Source organism: Dipodomys merriami, unplaced genomic scaffold (assembly GCF_024711535.1).
Source record: "Dipodomys merriami isolate MVZ:Mamm:240054 unplaced genomic scaffold, mDipMer1.0.p SCAF_4, whole genome shotgun sequence".
NCBI lineage: Eukaryota > Metazoa > Chordata > Mammalia > Rodentia > Heteromyidae > Dipodomys > Dipodomys merriami.
In genome coordinates, this window is record NW_027205603.1 from 91,751,520 (window position 1) to 91,778,417 (window position 26,898).

The 26,898-nt window shown below is 43.3% G+C and overlaps 1 protein-coding gene across 3 annotated transcripts in view; it reads right to left on the reverse strand.

Moving 5' to 3' along the window:
• The window catches only part of Fam135b (family with sequence similarity 135 member B), a 247,518-nt gene that overhangs the window by 169,630 nt on the left and 50,990 nt on the right, over positions 1 to 26,898 (reverse strand). Inside the window, exon 1 of one of the 3 annotated variants that reach the window (XM_069991459.1) lies at positions 12,952 to 13,016. The exons of the other annotated variants lie outside the window; for them this stretch is intronic. The gene's annotated coding sequence lies outside the window, so the exon portion shown is untranslated. Of the gene's footprint in view, positions 1 to 12,951; positions 13,017 to 26,898 lie in introns of those variants that run through there. 3 annotated transcript variants of the gene reach the window in all.

The window sequence follows — 26,898 nt, forward strand, 5'->3', positions numbered from 1 at the left end:
AGCTAAAAAGAGCAGAGCTTCTATGGGCGATTTCATATTAAATCGGCTTAATTTACAAGTCAAAAGCGTATTACCTCCCTTCTCCAGCTGCAATGGCCTCAGGAAACCAGAGACAGCTGCATAGTGCAGGGAGAAGTAAGTCAAGGGCTAGAATCTGGATCAGCCACATCCAGAGACCCTGAGGGAGGGGACTGGCTGATCAACCCACAGACTCCACCCCGGGGGGCGGAGCCAAGTTTTGATAGGAGGAAATGAAGACAAAGACTCTGGAGGAACTGATTTAGGGAGGACCCTTTCAAAGAGAGAGTCTCTGAATTGCGTTTGAGGTAGTAACTTGAAGTAATGGTTTCAAGCCTATCATAGAAAGATGTTTATAGCCGTCATCAAGACATGCATAGTCAGATCACAAGGTAGTAAAATGCCTTGTCTTCAGCATTTGCCTAGTCCTCTACCCTATCTTCACCCCCATCCCAGTCTCTACGTCCCCTGATGTAGAACCAGGTACACTGACAGACTCCCGCTCAAAGATAGACTAAGAGAAAGGCATCTACCTTGCCCACTGGACTTGAATCTAGACCTCCAAAGTTCTAGATAACAGAGGACTCCATCACAATACCTTAGTTAGGCCAAACATGTCACTATCAATAACATAACAGGAGCAGTAACAATAATAACTTTGCAAAACCCAATACTGGCTAACGTCATCCAAAAGTATACATTTGTCCTTATTTGACCGGGTGGTCTCAGGCAAGGTTTAATGTCCAGCTGAATCGTTAGTTCTATCCCTCTTTACTCTGAGAAGCATCTGGATTTGAATAATGCTTTAAATATGCACTTTATATAATAATCCTTTTTATATACACTTTATAATAATGCTTTATGTAATCTGCCAACCAACGACAACCTGCTAAGACTCATCTCATTGTAGATCTCCTTTTACAAAGCAAGCAGAAGTCTAACAAAGGCAGAGCAGTGTTCTAACCAGGTTGTGTATCAAATTGGAGCTGAGTTCTCATTTCCATCTGAAAAAATTCCTTGAAGAACAAATGCTTTCCAGGTTCTCCTCTAAGCTCCAGTGCAAGGGAGATCCCCAGGATCTGCTCAAGGAGCATGGGAAGCCCAGAGGATGGGACTGGAAGCTTACCCACCCCGCTGATAACACGGCCAGACCCTTCTGAACACTTAATATGGGGTGGCTGCAAAAGCTCCTGATGTTGAAGAACTGATGTTGAAGAAGCTGAGCAACATGATTTTGCTTCTGTATCATGTGCGCCTAGAACACTAACAAGCATGCTGGGTCTCCAGTGACAAGCGTTAAGTTGGTGACCACATAAATCTCCCCAGGCTGACAAATACTTTGCAACCAACTGACACAGTTTCCTGAGTGAGCAGTTGTATTTATGTCAAAATTCACTCCATAAATATTTATGTCAAACCCAACATCAGAGCACAGCACATGGAAATACAATGAGAACCCATAATGACAGGAGTAATCCTTGATTTTATCTGGTCCTGAAGGCTAACACAGGTCATAGGAAGAAACCTTCACTATATACCAATGCATATCAGTATAAATCACCATCCTTTGAATTTGCATAGAAGGGCACAAACTTTTTCCTGAAGATTAGCTTGTGTGTGTGTGTGTGTGTGTGTGTGTGTGTGTGTGAGAGAGAGAGAGAGAGAGAGAGAGAGAGGGCTTGAACTCTGGGCCTGGGCGCTGTCCCTCAGCTCTTCTGCTCAAGGCTAGTACTTTACCACTTGAGCCACAGAGCCAATTCCAGTTTTCTGGTGGTTTTATTGGAGATAAGAGTCTCACGGACTTTCCTACCTGGGCACCATGATCCTCAGATCTCAGCCTCCTGAGTAGCTAGGATTACAGGTATGAGCCACCAGCACCCGGCCAAAGGTTAGCTTTTGATTAGCAAACACCCTCTCTGTTCTTCCATGCCTGTGTTCATCCAACAGAGCCTATCCTGGGCACAGAAAAGTCTTTCTTCATCTGCTTCTAATTCAATCTATTCTCCTGCAGAGCATTTGCCATTGTGTAAAGACCCAGCAAGTACCAGATGGGTAAATGGGTATTTGGAATGAAGGAATGCACTGTGCCAGTTCTTCCCAGACCCTAGGCTTTGAGTCTTCTGGAAGCAAGTTAACACTTGGCTGGAATTCATTTTTGGATTCTAGGAAAGCTGACATAATTCCAGAGTCCCAGACACCCCTTAGATACCACGGCTCAGATGACGCAATGTCTTGAATGCATCCCCCCAATATTTCACATATCAGAAACTTCACTCCCCAAATTCATGATAGCATGAGGTCTCTGAGAGACAATTAAGATTAGATGAGGCCATGAAGGTGAGCCCTAGTGGGAGGCTTAGAAGAAGAAGAGACCTGAGTTTCCACGTTTGCTCGATACCACCACATGAGTCCCTCTGCTGTGGCATAACAGGAAGGCCCTGCAAAGATGCTGTGCTGTTGGAGAGCTTGGCGATCTAGAGCTCAAAGCTCCAGAACATCAACCTGAATGACCTTCTATTGATGATCATATAGGCATGTAGGGTAGGGTAAACTGTGTCTACAACCAGTGTGTGTAAGGTAAATAACACGATCACCCAGGGCCCTGGTAGAATGGCCTGCTGATGAATATCCATGCTGGATTGATGGGAGAAGAATGCAAAGCCTAGGATGAGCCTAGGGACCAGAGCCTGGTGCCAGACTCTAAGCCTGGCCCCAGGAGAATGCCCCCAGCGCTTCCCATTGTATCCCAGCCTTACCTTTCATCCACCATAATTAGGAAGGAAGTGGGAGGAAGGGAAGAATGGGAGGAGGAGGAGAGATGAGTCAGGGGAAAGTAGGTCAGACTCCCACACTCCTACAGCACCAAGTGTGGAGGGAGCTGCCTAATGGCAGCTCAGGAACACCCCTCCCCATTCATACACGTCACCTCGGTGCTGAGTAAAGCCAAGACAGGGAGCTTCCCGCCTCCCCAGGCAACAAGGGCTCCTCTCCCATGACTACCCACAGCCTCACTCTACCTCCACGAGAACTAACCTGTTCCTCTCATTTTAAATAACTCCAATCCCATACTTGTAATAGGCCCTGTATAGGTCCATGTTCCAAATAACTATAGTGAATGAGAAGTGTTGTCTCTGAATAGGGACAGCTACTTAGGTTTGATTTCCTAAAACTTGGTGACTTAGTACAAAGCTAATATCAACCATTTCAAGACTTCTGGGAGAAAAAAAAAATCACAAATGACAAGCACTTGGAAGTCTGAGGCAGAAGGATCATAGGTTTGAGGCCAGACTAAGCTATCTGAATTCAAGACCACCCCTCAACTTTACATAAGGACACCCTCCCCCCTCCTCCCATCAATAAGAAAAAAATGCCTAGCTCAATATGTCAATGACCTACTTGAGAATTCATTAAATGTTTTGGGGTTCATAATATTTCCCTTTGGGAAGCTAGAGAGTGTTTTAATGTAAAATATTATTTGACTCGCATGACTAACCAAACTAAGGAAACATTGGGCAGTCATGATAGATGTCTCTTGCTTCTAATACTTCCCAGAATCTTTAGAATAATTCCTTGTACAACTCTCCTAACAGATCTAAAACAGAACCTTTTTCTTTTCTTTTCTTTTCTATTCTTTTTTTCCAGTCCCAGGGCTTAAACTAGCACTCTACCACTTGAGCCACAGCACCACTTCCAGATTTGTATTAGCATTGAATTTCAGGGATTATATGGGGTGAAGAAAACCTGAAAACGTGGTGAGAAGGCTTGTAGCCAGTCCAGAGTTCAAATCCTTCAGCACCGAATCACCATCTTTAGATCTCGGCCTCCTGAGTAGCTAGCGTTACAGGCATAAACCACCAGAGCTGGGCTCAGAACCTTTTCTATGTATGGAATTCTCATTGTGCGGGCCTTCCTCTGCCCTGAGAGTTCAAGCAACACTCAGAAAAGCTGGTGTGGCAGCCTTGAAGCCTGAACAGCTCTCTGAGCCTTCAGAGCGGTAGCTGCCTCCTCGGTTCTCCTCCCTCCGGCTTAAGACTAAATCCTAACTCTGCCAGGCATGAGCAAGCTGTGGGAGGCACAGAGCGCTCCGCTGATCTTTCAGAATGAATGACACCCACATGCTTGAGAGGAGCCTATCTGATCAGGGTCCAGGCTCTGAGCCAACTATCAGTCCCAGAGACATTTCCCAATCTATCCATTTTCTTAGCTTTCAACAACAAAAACAAATTTAAAAATGTCTTTTAACCTTGACTGCCTCAGCCACAGACCTGGGAAATCCAAGAAAAAGAGTCCTCCTGTTTCATGCAATGTTTTTCTACAAAGGTAATGAATTCAGTGTCCTTTCCCCAGAGCTGGGTGAGGAATGTGACTGAAGGGTAACGCATGTTAGAGCCATGATGGCAAGTGCATGCTATCAGTTCTGAGAACCAATGGGCTTAAGTGGATCTTCATAGGATGAATCAGCATTCTGGGAAATCAGGCCTGCTTTGGACGGGCCTCTATGCATCATGGATGTGCTGTTCCAGGGCCAGCTAGAGAGTCTTCAATTGCCTACAGTGTGTCTTTCCTGTGTGTATGGGAGGAGGAAGAAAGAGAGAGAGAGGAGAGAGAGAGGCAGACAGACAGACAGAGAGACAAAGAGACAGAGACAGAGAGAAAAAAAGACATACAATAACAGAGACAGAGAGAGAAATTGAGGCAGATGCTTTCTAAGACAGTAAGGCACGTGTGCAGAGAAAAAGAGACAAAGCAGCTAAGGGTCAATTCCGCCTTAAACACCTGTAGACTCTGAAGCACCAGGAACATCACCTCTTGGAAAGACTCCAGCTTCTTCCCTGTATCCTCAGATGGTGTTTTTGGTCTTGCATTAGGTCTCAAAATATTGGGGCACTTATTGAAGAAGGATTCCTTATTTGGGGGTTGGGGAGAGAATAAAACAAGCGTCTTCAGTTAATAGAAATAAGCAGCATTCAGAGGTGCTCCTTGCAGGACAGTGCTCCCTAACCGACCCCCGTCCACCAGGGCCGGTGCTCCCTAACCGACCCCTGTCCACCAGGGCCGGTGCCCCCTACCAAAGGCACAAGGAGAGTCAGCCTTTCCTCCAAGGTCCCATGAAAGAAAGGACAGTGTGGGTTTGCCCCCGGTATTCACAGCCACTCACCTTCTGCTCCCAAGCAAAAGTGAAAAGTGCAAATTAGACTAGAGGGTAGAAAAAACAACAACAGTGCTACACAATTCCTCAAAAATAAAGCCCGAGGGGCTGAGAAGGTGGCTCAGTGGTAGAGCGCTTGCCTTGCATGCATGAGGCCCTGGGTTTGATTCCTCAGCACCACATAAGCAAAAAGAAAAAAGCTGGAAGTGGCGCTGTGGCTCAAGTGGTAGAGCTCTAGCCTTGAGCTGAAGAGCTGAGGGACAGCGCCCAGGGCCAGAGTTCAGACCCCACAACTGGACCATAAATAAATAAATAAATAAATATAAAGTCCGAAACCCTGGCATGAGGGCATTTGTAGGTGCTGCCTTATGATGAGAACAGGGCCTTCATAAACTCAATGAGAGTCCTAATATGAACTGAGCATGGATGTCTCATGACTCTTATCCGGGCCACTCAGTTGGCTGAGATCTGAGGCTCTTCATTCAAAGCCAACGAAGCAGGACAGTCCCCAGGGCTCACAGCTCCAATCTAGCAGCAAAACTGGAAGTTGAAGTGTGGTTCAAATTGTAGAGCATCAGCCTTGAACAAAAAAGCTAAGGGACACTAACCAGGCACTGAGTTCAAGCCCCAGTATTCACACACACACACACACACACACACACACACACACACACACACACACACACACACACACGCACACACACACACACACACACACATACACACACACACGAAGAGAATTGGCTGCAAACTAACTGGGTCCTTACCAGACATCCTCTCTGTCCACATCTTACTTTTACCAATCTGAGCCTCCATGACTCTGATTTTAAAAAATGCTTATTGCTTAAGTCACTCGACCCACAACCTGCCATAGCAGCACAAACTAAGACAAGAAAACACTTCATCCGATTTACTGCACCACAAAACTTACTGGCGACCTCCTGAGATAGCTTCTCCACACCCTGCACTTTCAGAAGAAAGCCCTCTTCACTTCCTTCACTTCCTTTCTCCATCTGACCATTCACATGCCAGACAAACCTGCCGCCACACATGCACTTACTCCACTTGGCAGAACCAAGTAGCCAGCCCGAAACCACGCGTGGCATTTGAGTTGTTGTGGGGGGAAGAAGGTATTCAAGTGGATTTTCAGATACTGACCCCCAAGAAACATGGAGGCTTCATATAATCGGGAGTCTGTTTCCGCGCTTTGTCACTGAGGGGCACTCTGATTGAGCCCTGGTAAATTAATCCAGAAAGCAGAAACAGATAGAGCAGCTCTAGGGGATGAACACATGGTGAGATTGCGGGGCAGGACCTCGACCTTGTGCTCCAGGCAGAGTGACCCTGAAAACTTGGCATATGGACACATTCCTTTGAATCTTCCTCTGCCCACCCTCCTCCTCCCCCTCAGAACCCATCCAATGCTAAATCCAGTGAAGTTCCTGAATCTTCCACTGCTACAGGGCAGAGCTGCTCCACGAGGGGGCTGGCTGTATCTGATGACATTTTGGGTTTTCTTATCTGGTGCCTATCACTGCCATTGAGCAGAAAGGCCAGGGGTCCCCCTCGAGCAACAGCTGACCAAGGCTGAGAAATCCCTGGAACAAGGGTGTGCAAAGAAACATATGAGTAATCTTGCTCTCTTTTTGAGGGTTTTCCACATCATAAATGAAAGCAAGGTCGAAATAAGGCTGGTAAAGTGGAGGAGGAAATGGAAGCCTGAGTTGCAGAAGGTTCTAGAGCTTGACTCACCCCCCAAAGAGCAGATTTGGATCCCATATCCTAAACTCATGTGCAAGATGGTCCTTTGCATTAGGAGTATTTAGCTCTGGTGATAGATGTGAAAGGTTCTGCAGAAACAATGGAGAAGACAAGCCGACTGGAATGGATGGTAGACAGAGTTCTCCCTGAGGGTAAGAGAGGTAGAGAAAGCAGCAAGCGTTTTCCTGCCTAAGTGGGGCTAAGAGGTAGTGAGAGAGGCACCAGGACAGGAGGCTGAAGAGATTCTGCACTGCTTTCCTCAGTGGTGTAAACAGATCGTGCCCTGGGATTTCCGGTATTAGAAGACGCAGTGTGTACAGTAGGCCTATTCTAAGATAGCCCAGTGACCCCAACCCTGTATCTGCAGCTTTGTGTAATCCTCTTCCACGATAAGGAGGCTTCTGGCTTCTGCCTTGCTTGGGCTCTCTTGCTAGCTCTGATGCATGCCAGGGGAAGGTGAGAGGTTTATTGTTTTCAGCTGCTAAGTTAGGGGTAGATTTTCACATGCACACAGAGGGTATCAACTGTTTCCTATGCAGGATTTCAGACCTCTGGGATTCATCTGCCTCTGATTCCAATTTTCTTTAAAGTGTGCAGTCATTTTTCTGCTTTCTCTCCACAAGCTAGCCTTCAATGTTTTGTACACATACAGCTTTGGACAATCTGTATGCTAGGATACTTTTTAATTTATCAAAGGGGCAAAACATCAAGCTTCTGCTCCCCATGGTTGGGGAATCTCTGTTTTTCTTAGTTTGAATGTTTCATAATTGCACACATTTTTATTTCTCGCCCTTCAGGTTGTACGGGCACTTTCTGGATTCATGTCCCCTCTCTCCCCATCTGTGAGCCCCTCCTCCCAAGACTTTGCTCATCAGTTTCCTTCCTACCTTCTGGTAGATTGCTATGTATATTTAATGAGGTACCTTGAGGGACCTCCTATCCAGCAATCAGGGAAGCTTTCCCTACCAACCTTCCTCTTTGGGTCGCAATGTCTCTTCTCTGAAATTTCAAACGTACCTGGAGCATATTCTACTATACATTATTGATTGCTCTTAAAAACACTCATCTCAGCCAGGTTAGAGACGATATTGTACTAAGCCTGTATTTCTCAGTTCTGGATTACCCCTCCATGAGTGAATGGGTGAGCCCAGTAAAAGAGGAAGAATAGACAATAATCATTTTTATCTTGCCTACAGTACTCACAATTAATTTCTGGAGCCACTTGCTTCTTCTGGAAGAAATGACTAAAAAAATACTCATTTCCCCAGGGCCATGATGAGCCCAGTTGATGTCATTGTGTAGGTAAATTGATTTTCTAGAGCTTTTGAGAGGTCACCACATGGGAGACTAGGTGACAAATGTTCTGTTATCCCCCCCTTTACCTTAGTTAGTCCAACACCTGCCAACACCCCTATAATATTGACTTTACTTGCAAGAGCAAGAACATGATATATAACATTTTCTACAGTTTTTAGAAAAGCCATTTACCAGTGACTTTAAAAGAACAAAGGATATCTATGATAACTCAGTATACACACACACACACACACACACACACACACACACACACACACACACACACACACACACACACATACACACTGGGGCTCACATTATGATGTAAGAAAATTCCTTTAGTTTCCATTTAAGTAATGAACAGAGAGGATGTTTTATGAACTTTCTTGGGATAAGTGACTGGTACAATCTCACTGTCTCTTTGCAGAATTGAAACTCTAATGGTCTTCATGGCTGAGTATGAAGGGCTGTGGTAATCATTTCTCTGAAAGGAGGGAGCATGTTTCCTTCCAGTGCAGAAGCTATTTCTGCACCACAGCCCATTGAGGTGATGGGACACAGTTCCCAAAAGCCTCCAGGAGAGATGGCACTTCAGAACACTAAACACCCAAACAGGTTGTCCTTGATTTTAAGCTTCACAAAAACACACACTTTTAAATCTGACTATAAAGTTAGTAATTTAATAGCAGTTTCAAAAGTAGTTTGGGCACAAGTGATAGTTATAGGAGATTTTTCAAGTGACCAACAACAATTTTATCCAATCTAGAAACAAGGAAAAGTCTGATTGGATTAAGGAAGTTTGCAAGAGGTGTGGAGAGAGAGAGAGAGAGAGACAGACAGACAGACAGACAGACAGACTGACTGACTGACTGACAGACAGACAGAGACAGAGAAGAGAGAGAGAAGAGAGAGAAGAGGGCATTGCCACTACTATGTTTTCTGCTGAGGCTCCACAAACATACCTTAAACTAGAATTACAGTAGTTTCTTTATTCTGGGGGGAAAAAAGAAATAGTTTGAAAGAATTTTTTCAGAGAACACTTGTGTCCCCAACCCTGGTCAAGTTCAGAGGAGAATGGGGGACACAATCAACTGCTGTATGTCAAAGGAATAGAAAGACCCCCCCCTGAGAGAATCAAAAGAGAAAATCCTAGGATAACAGGAAACATTATGTAAAACTTAAATAATGCAAGGGTGAGATCAGATAAATATCAGGGGGTGGGCGGCAGCTAGACATACACTCTCATTCTTGATGTAGAGAGATTTAGGACTGATTTTTCTGCTCTTTTGTTTTGTTTTTTGTTGGTTTATCTTTGGCTTTGAGGTTAGAAGGTAGAATATGCTCATATATTCAAAGTACTTTATATGTGTGTGTGAAAATAGAACCATGAAACCTATTAGAATGGTTTTAAGGAGAAGGGGTGAGGGAGAAATAAAGAGGTTAAGTTTGAGGAAGGTACTTTGTATTTGCATCTGGAAATGAAACAAACAAACAAATAACTCTCCTCATGGAACTTTAACCCCTCTGTACAGTATCTTTATAATAAAAATATATATTAAAAGAACTCCCCTATGTGCAACTACCATAGGCTAATCAAAAACGTTTCCAGGTAACCTGTGGGGGGCGGGGAGATGGAGAAGGATGAAAGGGGTGACATTGACCAAGATGTACGCACAAAATGATAAGTTACAACCCCTGTGCACAATGACAACACAGAAATGAATAAATTAGAAAACAGTCCTTTAAAGAAAGAAGCAAAAATCCACCTACAGAAAGCAGACATTCTTTTTGTAAATTGGAGTTGCGGGGCTTTCCGCCCAGGAGCTGGGAGGCTATCCGGCCCAGCACAGCTGTCTGAGCAGCAGCAACGCCAGTCTGCGATGCGGCACTGACCCCAACTCCCACCATGCTCTCACAGATCCAAGTTCAGCCATCTGTGGTGACAATGACAAAGGATTTAATCATAGAATCTTTGCCCAGGAGGGAACTTTCCGGGCCAGTTCTCTCAGTTTAGAGTTTAGAAAGTGAGACACAGGGAGGGAAAAACAGCCTGAACATGGGATGGCTACAGCAGAGAGCAGATGGAAGCCGGGGCAAGCGGCCCCTGCTGGGCTCCTTCCGCTTGCTGAGGAGCAGAGCTGAAGCTCACCTTGCAGACCGGGGATGATTTAAGTGGTTGAAGACAGAGGGAGCAAAGGTGGTTAATCAGCAGGCTCTGGCCTGACTCTCCTGAGTCCCAGAATGCGAGATAGTGAGTTCCTAACTTAACTTGCTGTCATCCGGTAAGCCCCCTGTCCTGTCATGAAACATGGCTCCACTTAGGGTAGCTCATTATCAAAACTCTCCACTGGTTTCTCCATAGGCTCCACTAGAACCTAAAGTGCACCGTTGGTGACATGGTATTCCATACCAGCGCTGACGTGACCTGTGAGCACTCCCCCTCTTCCCTACAGCTCAGCCTCCTGTTTCTTCCGCTGGCCCACCTATACTGATCATTTTAATTTCTCCCCCCACTCTGTAATGCTCTCCCATGTTGCAATATTCAACTCAGCTTATAAGAGCAGTCCACAGGGCATCTACTGTTGATTGTCTTATCTTTGTACTTCTGGAGCACACAAGTAAGTGAATAATGGAGGGTAAGAAACTAAGAGAATAGTGTAGCCAGGCTGCAGAATGGTTCAGACTTGGGGGTTTCGGTCATATGGTGTAGCCACTTATTATCTGTATGATCCTGAACAAATCCCTAACCTCCTGGAACATTTTTGATTTGCAAAGTGAGACATTAATGCAGCCATCTTCTAAGAGCAAGGAACTCTCAGATACCTGTCCCATGCTTAGGATGCAATCTGGCACTTAATTTGTTCCATGTATCCTTATGTAGTTGGAATAAAATATAACAACATGCATACCGATCATTTATCTTGCTTCACCATGACTTTGGTCTACCTTTCCCCCATTTGCTGCCCTGGGAAGCCAAATCTGTCTAGTTCACTTACTCATTCAGAAGTTGGTTATTAAGCACCAGTGTATTTCAGATACTAGCTTAGGCAGGAAAGGCAGTGAGCTGGGGAGAAAAGCATAATTCCTGTTCTCAGCAATTTCATTCATATGGTAAGAGGTGTCTAAAAGCTGCTTTTACTAGTCAAGAATGAACTAAAGGCAGAAGAGAGCTCAGTATGCCTGCCTGTATTCTGTATGTGTCTTTGCTCTAAGCTATTCTCTGCAGTCACTTTGTAATCCCCCAGGAGGGAGGACTGATTCTAATCAATAATAAGGATCCCAACCTACCCCTACATAACAACAGCAACCCCTCAACAGACCACCCATGGTAACTCTACTAGCCATCTAAACTTCTCAGGAAGGAAATAATGATCAGCATGACCCTTCTTTGACTAGAATTACACATACCTCTCTCCTCCTGCCCCCATATTATTCTGTATGTAGTCTAAAACTCAGGTCTATATTCCAAACCAAGGAAGATACTCTAAAATTGTCTTTCTGTGACTGCAATGAAAACAATCATTTTTCTCTGCCCTCCCCCTTATCTCTTAATGTGGTCTACAGGGCCCAAATTGCTTGACTTTGTATGTGGAACTCCTAGAGTTTGAACCTCAAGTCTGGAGCCCTAGGTTCAGGCTTGGGAAACACAAGTAGACATGTTTACCTTTAATGCCTTTATAGACATCACCACAGTAACCACACAAAGTGATCATCAAAGTCAACCTTTGATAAAATTATTTATCAATGGCAAGCATCTGACTTTTATACATTTTATACATTATTTTAGTAAATATGTGTGATTTCCCCAATTTTCACCAGAAAAAGTCACAATCCTATTGGACTAAGGGATTGTTGAGGGATGCACAGATAAGAATCAGTAGCACAAGAACCATCTGAGGTAAGTACACCTATAATCCCCCTCTGCCTCTCTCTGGGCTTTTGTATCTGGTCTTATAGGCATTGAGTCATTGTTTCAACGAAACAGTGCTGGATGACATATGAGAAACAGAAGGGAACATTCAAGATTTCATTTTGGATTTGCTTTCTGAAATTGGAATCCATGACACTTACTAAAACCAATCATCCCATTAAATGTGTTTTTTGTGTCTGTCCTGGGCTTGACCTCAGGGCCTGGGCGCTGTCCCTGAGCTTTGTTGCTCAAAGCTAGCATTCTACCACTTGCGCCACAGCTCCACTTCTGGCTTTTTTGGTGCTTAATTGGAAATAAGAGTCTCATGGACTTTCTTGCCCAGGTTGGCTTCAAACCACACTACTAAGATCTCAACTTCCTGAGTAGGATTACAGGCATGAGGCACTGGTGCATCCCATAACATTTTAAGAATAGTATTTCTCAGTTTTTTTCTTTCTCTGCAGTATTTAGCCATATTCCATTCTGCTGATTTCTCACTTCAAATCGTGTCTGTCACAAAACCATCGAAAAATCATATTGAGCCAATAGCATGTTCATTACATCTTACTTAATTTTAAAATTCTATATTTCAAGTCTTACTATTAATAAGTAGGACTGGCATTGAATGACTGTTCATGTGTGGCTCAGGACAGTACGCCATCCACATGTAACAATGACCTTTCCGGTGGCTAAAATTACTCCACTATTACAGATGGGAGAACACATACAACCTGACCAAAGTTCAGAGTAAATGAGAAGCAGGACTTGATCCAAAGTGCACACATTCGAGGGGTTGTATTTCAGGCACCTCACTTACTTGGAAACATCAAGTGCCACTGGCGAGAAGACTGTCACTCTGAGCAAGGGTCCACACCAGTGAGGAGGAGGGGGTAAGATCCTCTTCAGGGACTCATAAAGTCACCCAGAGAGAAAGCGGGTCTAAGCCATGAAAGGATGCTCCCAAAGGCCGTTCTATTAGAATGTCCATTGTTGGTATCCATCACATTCACTGGCTTAACCAAACATTCCATTTGGAATGACTCCCTGGCTCACAGAGAAGCTTGTATGCACTCTCTTCAGGATAGACTGAAGAGCGGCAAGGTGAACGGCAGCAAGGCACAGAGTAGCTGACCTTCAGTCCTGGCATGGCCTGAGATTTGATCACACACTGACCTAGGTGCTTAAAACACATAAGGGAATGGGATTTAAATTGTGCCATCAAGAAGTTTACCCGTCCTGGGAAATATTCATATGGTAAGCACAGCAAGAAAGAAATAGCTTGCAATGCTACAGCTAAATATCGTATGTACAAATAATTGTATGAGGTGATGTCCACTTTCCTTTGTAATCTGGTAAATGTAGATTCAACTCATAATATGGTACCACTTCACATTGAAAAGAAGAGCTAAACTTTTTTTAAATGATAACTGTGAGTGTGGGTTTGAAATAACTGGAATTTTTATCTAGCTCTGGATTAAATTATGTAACTACTAAAAATATTTAGCAGTGTTTAATAAAACTAAACATAGGCATACCCTATTATGCAACCCTGACATTCGTTATTAATACTCAATGAAATTACGTGTATTTATGTATTAAAATATATAAGAATATTGCTATCATTCCCCATAATAGTATTTCTCCAGTACTGGAAATTACACAAATTTAATTGGGATGGGCAAATGAACTGTGGTATATTAATGCTTTTTAAGTATGAATTGTCAAATACAGTTTGAGCAAAAATAATCCAGACATAAAAGAACATATACTGTGCTCTCATTTTTATCCATCTGTCTAAACCCAGTCAACACTAATTTATGTTGTTAGAAGTCAAGAGGTAAGAGCCACGGGCGGGTGCTGTATGGTGAAGTCGGGGGGTAGGGTTACTGGGAGCTTTTCCACTTTTTGAGCTAGGGGAGTCTGGACTGGATCTTTGAATTTGGAAAAATCCATCATGATTATGCACATTTATGTGTATTTTACAATGTGTATTTCAATAAAGAAAATTGAAAGTTTCTTCCATGCTATTCATATTTTGAGGTGTGATCTTTAACATGGTTTCTCTAAAGCTCCTGTTATATCTTTAAATAAGAGGATATCTCAAAGATGTTGTCTTTAATTTTTCTGAACCTGGACCAATAAATGAAGAGTTATGAGAGCTTTACAAATTACATGTGAAGTGAAGACATCCATTACGAAGTTTACTGTGTAGCAACTTTGACCAGCACACTCAACGTTTTGAGTGAATGAATGAGGGAATGAGTATGCAAATGAATGGGTGAGTGATTTTCTACCTGTGCTATCTCTTTAAGGGATGCCCATCCACCATTTTGAGAACTAGGTAGAATTGTCAACTAAAACTAATCTGTACATGTTCTGTAACCCAGTGTGTTCAAATGAATGTTATCATTTCTCTGATAATTTCCCACATTTCAACTCGCATCATGCATCACCTCTTCAACATACATTGCATTCTTGCCATACAAGCCCCTGATTCACTCTGAAACATCTTCCTGGCATTTCTGCCCTTCTGCATCTGGCCCAAACCCAGACTGCTTCGTCTGCACAAAGTTCCCATCCCCTCATCCATCCAAGCCCATCCCGAAAGCCCAGGCCACTTGCAAATTCCTCCACATCCTCTCTTCCTTGGTAGTTCCCGTTCCCTTTTGTCTACTTCTGCAGCAGTAAACATCATTGCCAAGAGAAACTTAAGCCCTGTGTGAGACTCTGGTGTTAATGATCTATATTAACTTGCAGTGCAATCATTCTTAAGGCAGTAGGGATATGGCTTTCATTTTGTCGCATAGAGATGATAAAAATAGACGATAGAATTGGGCATTATTATCCCATTTTCAAAAGAATTAAACCAAGGCTGCAAGTGCCTGGGAAGCACATCTATCCTACACAGCTGGAATCTAGATGACTGGGAATTTAAAACCAGGGCCGGCAGCATGTTCCAAACTCCCATAGCCGGCACTGACCACTGAAGTTATGGATATCCAGCATACTGGCTGTAGACTTGAGGGTGGTTCTTCCTGCAAAGTAATTGTGACCTGCCCCTCTAACCAAGGTGCCTGTGTGTGTGTGTGTGTGTGTGTGTGTGTGTGTGTGTGTGTGTGTGTGTGTTATAATGCACAAGAATCATAAAAGTACAAATCTATTGAGTATTATCTGTAACTGCAAACAAATTTCATTGGCTTCTAACTGGATGAAGCAGCTTACTCTCAAAGGCTCAGAGAAGTTAGGCTACATACTAAAGGACACATAGTAAACAGTGACAGGAACTGGGCTTAGAATACACTGACCCCTAACATTTATTTCTGCCTGGCTTGTTCCACCACAAAACTTACCTCCTTAAAGATCCAGGTGTCTGTGAGCTTTAGGAGAAAGCACTGTGAATCCCATAATAAAGGGGAAAGTGAGATCCTACTTCCCTTTCAAGCTGTCATTAATTTTAGATTACTTTTATTCCTGCTGTTTTGGATGGCGACTTCGATTCATCTTTCAAAGCTAATTCAGATATCCCACTCTGAAGGAAGGCTTCTCAGATCTTCTGCTCCTCTGTTCCATGTAACAAACTGTACCCCAGGGACTGACTTTGTGGGAGGCAGTGGACAGGGTACCGGGGATTCAGTAGTGAATAAAAAGTCATACTCTTTGGTCCTCTGGACTGACGTTGTAGGGGGCCATGCCTCACTGTCAAATGCGATTTCCATCTGCAGCAGATGCTGTGAATGAAAAGACCAGGGACCTTTAAAAAGTATAATGGGCATTGGATCAAGTTCTAGAGGTCAGGGATGGCTTCCTAGTGCTTGGATAGAGTTAATTAACCTGGCAGTATCCGTGCTCTGAGTTAGCACTCACTCCACTATGGGTTATCTCTTTTTTCTCTGTCTAGGAGGCATGCAAGGACACAATCCTGTCTTATTCACATCTGATCTCATGCTCCAGAAAATTTGCATGGCACATTACAGGTGACTCTTGAACCTGATGTTGGGATTACCGCCACTATCCACGCCACGTGGCTGTGGTTCTGTGGAAACCTGTGGTGTCTGTGTGGATGCAGCCCCCACAAGGGGGACTTCATTTCCACTGCAACTTCCAGTACCTCAAGAACAAAAACAACAATTTGTAGACAACAAAAGGAATGAGCACACAAACTTCCCCCAACTTCTCCTCTGCAATGCTAATTTGCTTTCTGCTAATTTGCTCTTCGCCAGCTCCTTCATAGCAATTTCACAAGCTATGGCTTCTGTTAATGACTGTTTGCAAATCCAATTTGATGACAATGCTTTGTGGTGAGCTTGGTTCAAACACTGGCTTACAAAGAGAAGAGCAGAGACAGGGATGAAGCAACTCGGGCCAGAGTACAGATCAAACAAGCTGCCTTGTCAAGGGAGGTTTACTCTTAGGAACTTTAAAAATATTTAAAAACAGGTTCTAACAGAACCTAGTTTTTATTTTTATTGAGATAGTTTGGTTTTCTTCATTTTGTTTGCTTGTTTGGATTTTTTTCTCTAACTAGAAGGCTCCTTTCAGACATTATAATGGACAAGGAACAGATTTGAGTGTGGAGATAAATTCCAGGTAATATAGCAAACTGAGGGAAAATTCTGAAATCCTGAGCCTCAGCCCCAGCCTTGTGTGTGCGTATGTGTGTGTGTGTGTGTGTGTGTGTGTGTGTGTGAGAGAGAGAGAGAGAGAGAGAGAGAGAGAGAGAGAGAGAGAGACAAAGAGAGACAAAGAGAGACAAAGAGAAATGTGTGTGTGTGAGAGAGAGAGAGAGAAAAGGAGAGAAAGACTCTTCCTACAATGCAGTTTCTTTAATAATGCACTGAAAGTCTGAGATTCTGGCTAAGTTGGCACTCTATAGGGCAGGGCTCCATGCATGGGAACTTTAACAGGAAATGCTCCCCCTGGCACGTTGCTCAGGGCTCCTCAGAGCAACCCAGTGAGATGAGCTGATGCCTGCAAGCTCTCTCGGAGCCGTCTGTCAGACCTAAGACTGTTTCCATGTGGTACCCCCGTCTCCCCTGCACACTGAAGAGCAAGAGTATTGACGTGCATTTCAAATTTCTTTGGATGCATACCATCGCCCTAACACTTGGTGGCTTAAAGCAACAACTATTTTGTCCCTTTCAGTTCTATCAAGATGGGGCTTTAAGTGGAACTCTGCAGGGGAGTTCCAGCCAAGGTCATGGTCTCCTGCCAGCTGTCAGTTCAGGACAGCACCAGCCTCTAAGAAGAAACATTCCACAGGGAGATGGCGGGTCTGTCGGGCCCAGCCAGTGAGCAACATCACTGCGACCACGGGTCCAGACTCCAGGGACAAGGAAAACATCCCACCTCTCAATGGAAACTGAGGGGCCAACGTGCAAAATAATGGACAACCTACGAGAGATGTCCAGAGTACAGTAGTGAGAGACATGATCTTTGGAGCCAGACATTTGGCCCTGTCATTTAGTGTGGCTCTGTGGATAGGCTACTTCACTTCTCTGAGCCTCAAGCATCTCTTCTCTAAATGAAGGGAATTATAGTGTCTACCTCCAGGAATTACTTGCAGGAGAATATACTCCACACAGAGGGAGGCTCTACAGGCCATTCGAGCAGCCATGCTAGATCGCTTCCACATGTGGACACTTTGGGTTATGGATCAGGAGAAGCACCTGCTGGACATAGTGTAAGTAGGGAAAATAGGTGCACAAGGCGATTTATGTTCACTGCCAGCTAATATTGCCATGATCCATTGAAAATGGGGGAAATCAAATACAAACTGCAGCCAGAGATATCAAGTAGCTTGTCCAACTTCGCTCCCACACTTGCTTTCCCCTGCATACCCTCAGAACTGCTCTTCAGCAGCTGGCTAATAAACAAGAAAATACTTCCAGCCATCTTCAGGTTTAAGGTCTAGTGACAGAGTGGCTGTTCACAAACAAGCAAAATATTGATTCCTTATGTAATGTAAGTAAACAAATCAGTATAAACCCATGAGAGAAAACACTACCGGGCGTAATTGTAACTGTGGCCACTTAATCAATTGCCCATGTACATACCGTGGCTTGTGGGCCTAGCTTAACATTCTTTTCTATAGTTAAAGTTTTAAAATTTACAGACTCGTAGACACACCCACTTGTTTATAATCTTTGTATGTGTGCCGATCCTGGGGCTTGAACTCAGGGCCTGGGTTCTGTCACTGACCTTCTCTTTACTCAAGGCTAGCGCTCTATCACTAGAGCCACAGCTCTGCATACAGATTTTTTGGTAGTAGTCAAGATAAGAGTCTCACCGACTTTCCTGCCTGGATGGATATGAGCTGCAATCTTCAGATCTCAGCCCTCTGAATAGCTAAGATTACAGGCAAGATGGTTGCTTTCATACTGTCATTGCAGCATTGGATACTAGCAACAGATCTACAGCCTATGAAGCTTCAAGTGTTTCTATCTTGCCCTTTACAAAAACAAACAAGTTTTGCAGTCCTTGGCTCAGGAAATAGTGAGGACTGTTGTTCCGCTAATTGCAGGTTTCGTGGAGGGCGATTCCCTGTCCTAGATCATTGCTGACCTGAGGGATATGTGCTCCTCACTTCCTCCAAGGATGGATGCTTTTCGTTTTACAAGATGGTTATGGGCTTTCCAAATTTCTAGTGACACAAGGGCCAGAGGAAGAACCCATCCTCCATAGAAGGGATCAGCCCTGACAGATTTGGGGAGGCAAACCAGAACACAACGAAATGTTCCTTCTCAGAGGTCTCCAACAAAGCTCTGTCATGTGTCGCTGGTGAGAACAGAGTCACATACACTCTAATCAGACACCAGGGAGAGGATGTCTAAGCATGCCCCACTCTCTGTACCCAAAGCTCGCCTGGTCTCCAGAACATGGATTATCTATTGTATACTATAAACTATGTGAAGTCCCCTAGGAAGTTACTCATGTGTGTGTGTGTGTGTGTGTGTGTGTGTGTGTGTGTGTGTGTGTGTGTGTGTCCTCATAACACGATGATTAACTATAACTTCTACCTATCCAGGTTGGTGTCTAAGGGAAAAGTGATGAGAAGATGACAGATTCAGGATTCTATTTAAATCTCCTTCATGTCCAAATTTACATCTTTCTTCTCATGCATACACTTGACCTCTGACCAATTATTTAACAGGTCCAGTCCAATGGGAAGAGAAAGAATGGGTTGGCTGCAGAACAGAGCTCTTGAACGTAAGATGCTCAAACAGACATTAGTGGCTCACACCTGTCATCCTAGCTGCTAAGGAAACTAATCCCTGAGGGATCCCCAGTTTGAAGCCAGCCTGGACAGAAAAGTCTGTGAGGCTCCATCTTCAACTAACCAGCCAAATGTCAGACTGCCATTATAGCTCAAGTTGTGGAGTCATGAGCAAGAAAGCAGAGCAAGAGAGTGAGACCCTGAGCTTACGCCTTCAGATCAGCACAATAAAGATTTTTCAATGGGCTGGGAAGGTGGCTCAGTGGTAGAGCGCTTGCCTTGCATGCATGAGGCCCTGGGTTCGACTCCTCAGCACCACATAAGCAAAAAGAAAAAAGCCGGAAGTGGCGCTGTGGCTCAAGTGGTAGAGCACTAGCCTTGAGCTGAAGATCTGAGGGACAGCACCCAGGCCCAGAGTTCAGGCCCCACGAACAGACCCCCCCCCAAAAAAAAACCAAAGATTTTTCAAGTTAGAAGCTGCTGCAATCATCTTGAAGAGGCGACAAAGCCTGGATGTTCGCATCCACTGCTACCAGGTATTCATACAGGCTGCAACGGTAAACAGCAGGAGCAGCTATAGGTGGTACAGATGCACCCACCCCAGGGAGGAAGGCAAGAGGGAATCCACAGTCTTATCTGCTTATACTACTATTGCTAAATCAAAGCTACATCACAGCTGTCCTTGGGACTCTTGCTTTTATCTCTGAGTACACATTCTAAGCTTAGACATGCCGTAGTCACAAGGACAAAATATTATTAGTTTAGCAGTGTTTTAGCTCCAGCTTTCTCTGTGAATCATGTGTGCATGAATCATAATCACCACTCTTCACATTTTAGAAGCAGATGCACAATTTTTCTTACCCAAAGGGGAAAAAAATCAATTGCTATCTGAATATGAATCTAATGTTTTGGAATCTCTTTGATTTATTCAATTCTGAGCCTTCCTTTGGTGTGGGGGGGGCACACAAGGAGAGTAATTAGGGAAGTTTAAATAAAGAAGATGACATTTACTGAGTGTTTATTCTATCCATGATTCTATGCCATACTTTTCAGAGTCAAGGGAGATGTGAGTTGCTGTTTTATAAAATAGGATCCTGTGGCTCGTGTAAGTAACTTAATAGTGCAGGATCTCCTAGCTAGTGAGCAGCAGAAGCTAGGATTCCGGTTAATATATTGTAAGACTCCAGTCCTGTGTTTCCAATGGTGCTGGCAAAGTTGCCTTATGACAACACAAGGAATGATACAAGAGTAACTGGCTCCAAATGAACCCTTTTACATTTCTCTTCTGGAGATGACATCCAACGCTTTCCCCACCATGGGCCGTGCGATTTATGCCTACTCTCATACTGTGACACTTGGATTAACTGTTGAAAGCTAACTAGTTCCAAACTTTGTAATGGTTTGGACATGAAGTATTTCCTCTGTCCAAACCTCCAGTGTTGCAGACTTGGTTCCTAGATGATGGTACAATTTTGGAAGGTTCTGGAAACTAGGAGATGGGACCTAACTACAGGAAGTGGATCACTGGGAGGAGTCCATGGGGCTGTCTTGTCTCTGGCCCCTGCCTTTCCTCTAGGGGTATTCTGTATCCTCAGGTCTCCTGTCCATTTGAGAAGAGCAGCTTTCCTACAGCACACGCTTACACCACCATGCCGCTCTGCCCTAGCACACAAATCCCAGCTGTGAGCTGAAATAAACCTTTCCTTCTTGAAGTCATTTCTGACATACATTTGGTCATGACAATGAGAAAGCGAGCAAATATAGAATAAGATCATTACTGTGATTAAAACTTAACCCCATGGTTCTTCAGCTCTGGGAAGTAGATGATTGAGGAATAGTGGGACAAGTTGAGAAAGGTTGAAGAAGCACAATACAGCAGTCCTAGATTTCTGTAAGCAAAGCAGTTCTGGTGGGAGCGCAGGAGACCAGAACTCCCACTGGAGTGCTGACCGTGAAAGCCAAGCTCATGAAGTTTCAGACAGGGAATCCATGCATGTACACCATGGAAAAATAGAAAACTTCCCTGCATTACTTTCCCTGTCCTGAGATATTATCAGAGACTGGGGGGGGGGGTTGCTGCTGTTTTTGTAGTTTTAACCCCCAGATACTAGGGCTTGAACTCAAGATATCATGCTTTTGACATAACATTTTTTAAAGTTTACTTTGTTGTAAAGATGCTGTACAGGGGGGTTACAGTTATATGAGTAAGGTAACGAGTACAATTCTTGTAGAACATTGTTACCCCTCCTTTGTTTTTCTCCTACTATCCCTTTCCTCCCCCACCTCACCCACTCTCCCCCACAAAGTTGTAAGGTTCATTTCCAACATGGTGTCTTGTGAGTATTGTTGTTGCAATGGGTCATCCTGTGTCCTTGTTTCAGCATTTTGTTCTTCCCCTTCCCTTCCCCAAATTAGATAAATGTATAAGAATCAAGGTACCAAAATCAAATATGGTGATAACTGGGGATATCCCGTAGGAGGAAGGATATACAAAAGAAACAAAGTACATAGTACATTAAAAACCACAAGAACAAAGAAAAACCACTTGTATCTTGGGGTTCATTTCATTTAGCACCATCTTATATAGTCATATGTATTTAGCTTTTGAGCTTTTCTGATCATCTGGTAAAATTATCCTAGATGTATACTAATTATTGCAAATATGGGAAACCACGGGACCTATATTTCTTTGGGTCTGGCTTACTTCCCTTAATATGATTTTTTCCAAGTCTTTCCATTTCCTAACAAATGGGGAGGTGTCATTCTTTCTGATGGAAGCATAGAATATATATATATATATATATATATATATATATGTATATATATATATACACACACACACACACACACACACATATATATATATATATATATATATATATATATATATATATATATCACATTTTCTTGATCCAGTCATCTACTGAGGGGCATAGTACTACTAAAGCCACAGTTCCCCTTCCAGTTTTTTCTGGTTAATTAGAGATAAGTGTGTCAAGGATCTTTCTGTTCAGGCTGGCTTTGATCCATGATCCTCAGATCTTAGCCTCCTGAAGATCTAAGATTACAGGCATGAACCACTGGAGCTTGACCCAACATGGAGCTTTTAATCTGTCATGCTAGTCGGTTTGATCATTGCTGAGGCAAATGTCTTACAGAAACAACTTAAAAGTAGGAAGTATTGACTGCGGTTCACAGTTCCAGAGGTTCTAGTCCGCTGTGGCATAGAGGGAGCTACAGAGTCGCACAGAGCAGTTTCCATCATGGTGGACAGAAAGAAAAAGCAAAATGGGTCTGGGAACCAGGTATAACCTTCTATCTTCCTCCAACTAGGCCTTGCACCAGAATGATTCCAGGATCTCCCAAAATAGTGTGATCAAATGGGGACCATGTATTCAATACATGAACCTGTGTGTGTGTGAGGGGTGCTTTGTATTCAAATCATAACACATGAACACATGTGCCAGGCTCTCTGCCTGACATCCCAACATATCTCACCTCAGAGATACCCCTTGGGAACATGGTCCTTCTATTACGGATGATAAAACTGGAACCCTAAAACCCAGCCCATAAGTATACTTCTTTATGGGGAAATAGTACCATTATATTAAGTAAAATAGTGATCCTATTGTATTGAACTATTTTATATATTCAAATACAATAATAACAATACCAACTACCAATTGACAATTGGTAATTACCAATTACCAATATATCAGTAGCATTACCATTGACATTATTATCATTGCCCTTAGCAAAAGCAATAGCAATATCTGTAAATACTTATGTACAGTCTTTGAACTTTTTGTGTACTTTCAAATACATCATCTCATTAGGCCTTAACACTCTTGGTAAAAGTTCATTTCTCAATGAGGCCACATGAATGAATCTAAGCAGAACGGAAAGAAATGTAGTCATTACCTTTTGTAACCACAACCCCTCTGTACATCACCCTTACAATAAAACTAAATTAAATTTTTAAAAATAAGTGAATCTAAGCAGATATCTGAAGGTCCCAAGCGGTCCCTGGTCAGTTCTCAAAGTGATCTTTCTCCATGGTAGTTACTACTGTGTCACATTTTTTATTAAAAATTATGGAAGCCTTGAATCTGATTGTGGCATTGAATCTGATGATTTCGGTCATTTAGGTTCAGGTTGGAAAGCTGGATTCCATGAAGGTCTTTCAAAATCATCTTCCTGTCTTTACCTGGCTTCTCATGGCTGTTTTAGCCTTCTACCACCCTACATATCTGAACCTCCACATTTGACTACCATCAAATGCAGTACAATCAGACTGGGCCACTCACAAAAACCCAGGTGCCCTGTATGAGGAGGGCTTCTATACTCTCACTTTATAATGGAGTCACTGGAGATACAAATCCTTTCGTGAAAGCCACCATTCAGGGAGCATATAACACGATGTTTCACTTATGCATGATAATCAGACACATAGGCTGGTAAACACTAAAACTAAGCAAGTACCCAGTGATAAATGGGCAAGAGAATCTAAAACCTCCAGAAAAGACACTCATTGGGAATAACTAGGTAGAATCAAAATTAATAAATTAGTGCAAAAGTCAAACTTCTGGGTATTCCTACAATCTCCTGGGGAAATGCGCCTTAAGAACTTTAATATGATGCACTGTGGGGGAGGGGTGGGAATGCCCACTGCTGGACGTGGGCTGAATATGTGTGTGGATGTTTTCCCTGGAGCTGGGCAGCGGGGATCCGAGTGCCTGCTTGTCTTGCCAGTGAACACTGTGCTCTGTGCACAGCCCCCCATGCAATGTGGTAGGAGCAGAGGTCCCACAGACCTGGAATCAAGGACTTCAGAGGCAGGAGAGGAAATCCAAACACCACACACACGCCTCTGGGAAGAAGATGAAGTTGGAAAAGCACAGGAGCGTTCTGGGCTTACATCTGAACAAGGCTTCCCATAAATGCAAAGTGCCTCTAAATCTAGTCTGAATTTAATAATAATTTTTAAAAAAGGTGCCCTTGTAGTTTGCTGGCCTGCCCAGGTTAGAAAATTATAGTAGATGTCCATCTTGAACAGGAAATCCCTTTATAGCATGCCAACACAGGTGGACACATTCAATTCAGGTTAATTGATCCATCAAATCTGATTAGACTCTGACTGCAGGAATGATAAGAACAGGTCTGAGAGGAATCTAGTGACGTGTTTGAAAGGTACTGCCTAGGAGCAAGTCCCTTCACCTTTCTGAATCTTCATTTGTTGGTCTGTAAAATGGAGATTAGTACCTATCTCAGAGTGTTGTTGGGCAAATAAAATTTGGTAATATCTTTAATACAGTGATTAGAGTTTGGGGAGGGACATCTCCGTCCTTTGCCTCTTGGATCTGAGTGCTACAGACCAATGCCGCTAAACAAGATGACATATATAAAGTGAACAAAGTCCAAATGACAAAGCCAGTTAAGATCTGGTGTCATCATAATGGCACATGCTTGTAACTCCAGCTACTGGAGAAATAGACAGATAGTGATTCGAAGCAAAAGGAAAAAAAGAACAGTCATGGTGGCACACACCTGGAACACCACCTACTTGGGAGACAATTAATAGGATCATGGTCCAAGAATGGCCAAGGAAAAAAAGTATGAGGCCCAGAATAAAAACTAACTGAAAGCAAAAGTCCTGCAAAGATGGTTCAAAGAGCAGAACACTGGCCTAGCACACATGAGACTCTGAGTTCAGTCCCTAGTACCAGCAGCAATGACAAAATGTTTAAATAAAGCCTTTTGCAATACTCCCATCCTCCTGCCTGATTTCCACCAGCAATCTAACCGCCTTTATGAAATTCCCATTCCCAGTCTTGCTTGTCCATGATGCACCTCTGTTTCTGATAGGAATGTGTTATATTGCTCAGGAGTTTAGAAATACAGAGGGAGAAAACAACCCAGTTTGCAATGACATTTGTAGAGAAGAGGGTTAGACAGCTATCTAAGAAACCTGGATTCAGACCCAACCCTGCCATATCCTAGCATCAGGAAGCATCAAGAAGCAAATTGCTCAGAAAACTGAGTCATAAAGTGAAGATTAAACCCACCTTCCAGCAGCATAAAGGGGCCATCAGACCTCCTTTGCCCTGGCATTGTAAGGAAACAAGTCTTAAGGCATTACTTATTGCAGCCCTTTCATGGATGGTAGCACAAATACTCTTATCACCAATACTCGCACTTAGGCATCACATAATTTGGCAGCATGATTACCAATGCTGAGTTCATCTCCCTTGAGAACATCTGCTGGAAAAAAAAACTTATCTGTGCCTCAATTCACTCACCTATGAAAATACCCCAAAGTATAAAAACAGTTGCCTTTCTTTGCCTGTGAAACCTGCTCACTTTAATTAACCTGAAAGGTTTCTAGCAACTCATGTTTATAAAGCACTTTGACATCTGAAGAATAAGCACCAATTTGAATGCAAGGTTTTATTATAACGCCATTCTTATGATTAGTCCTCAAAGGGCTCTTGAGTAAGATGGAGTGCAGAGAATTCCAGGTCTCCCCTCAGGAGAAACACACTGCTGCCCACTTGAGACCAGGCTGAGGTTCATGTGGGTTTGCTGAGAGTCCTTAGAACTCTGCTCCTTCAGTAAAAATTATGGGGAAAGTCAAAAACCATCCAATAAAAGAGAAACAAGAAGGAGGCAGAATTAGAGCGCCTTTAAATGACAGCTAAATGATGATTTCTCATAAATCTACAAATTAAAGTTCAACTGCACTCTGACAAATTAAAACCAGCATGAGATGGCAGCTGACAGTGGTGAAATAAACAGATTTTATTCTGGACCATCGCCATTGGCAAAAGGAGACCTCGGCATAAAATTGAGCTCAATTATGAATATAACATTGGATGAATGGGGATGTAGAGCCTGTGGAGGGAGTGATGGAAAAAGACTAAAAACCAAGAAGAAACATAAGGAACCGAGAGGGCTGAGACAAATGGGCTCCTGGGCTTCTTGCTGAAGGCAGGTCAGGAGGAAGATGAACAGATCAGATAGAGCAGGCAGAGGTAGTTTTTGCTAAAATTAGGTCTCCAAGGGAGTCTACACATGGACTAGGAGAAGGTTGAGGAGGCCAACTAAAGTTTGACCAGAGAACCTTTGTCAGCTCCAGACAAACTCTCCTGGATATGCAAAATAAAGTCTTACTATGTATAATGGTTCCCTTGATCTCCATTATCAACATCTTTCTCTTTTTTTGTACATTTTGTATTGTAAAAATGCTGTACAGAGGGGTTACCATGACATGAGCAAGGTAATGTGTACATTTCCTATCAAGCATTGTTACCTCTTCCTTTGTTTTTTCCCCTCCCCTCCTTCCCCTCCCACCTTCCCAACTATCCCTCCCTCCCCCCCCGAAAAGTTGTAAAGTTCATTTTCAACATAGTGTCTTGTACATCTCTTTGTTACAATGGGTCGACTTGTATCCCTAGTTAAGCATCAGAAAGAATGGCATTGCCCCATTTGTTAGGAAATGGAAAGACTTGGAAAAAATTATATTAAGTGAAGTAAGCCAGGCCCAAAGAACAT